Raw genomic sequence first — 524 nt, 5'->3', positions numbered from 1 at the left:
GGGGGGCGTCAAAACTCTGCTCTTTAAGGACATACCTGTTTGATTTTGAACTTTATAACTTTATTAGTTTTAATAACTTCAAAAGCTTCTTCTGTAAAGAAAAAACTTTAAATAACTTTTTTCTTTCACTATTACACATAAATGATACATATTTTTAATAACCTTTATTGCACATTATGCCGTTTTATAAAAAATCACATTTAGGTGTGCAATAAGAACACAATTGCAAATATCAGATACACATATTTATAAAAAAAACAAGAATAGAAATAGAAATAAGCCAAAGGGTTAAACTTTACAAGAATTATTCTCATACAGACAAGGTTTTGATTGCTTTTTGCTTCGCATAATTACAAATACTATTAATATACAGATTGAGTTCAGAAAAGAATACCAGAGAATTTACATTTGTGCATAGGAAATGTGAGACCAGAGTCCTTTTGTATATTCTTTGAAATCTTTCCAGAATAAAACAAAACAAGAATCAATTTTGTCATGAATGAAATCACAAATCTGGATGACTG

Source organism: Oryzias latipes, chromosome 4, assembly GCF_053564925.1.
Source record: "Oryzias latipes strain Hd-rR chromosome 4, Olatipes_Hd-rR_3.1".
NCBI lineage: Eukaryota > Metazoa > Chordata > Actinopteri > Beloniformes > Adrianichthyidae > Oryzias > Oryzias latipes.
This window is presented reverse-complemented; position numbering follows the sequence as displayed.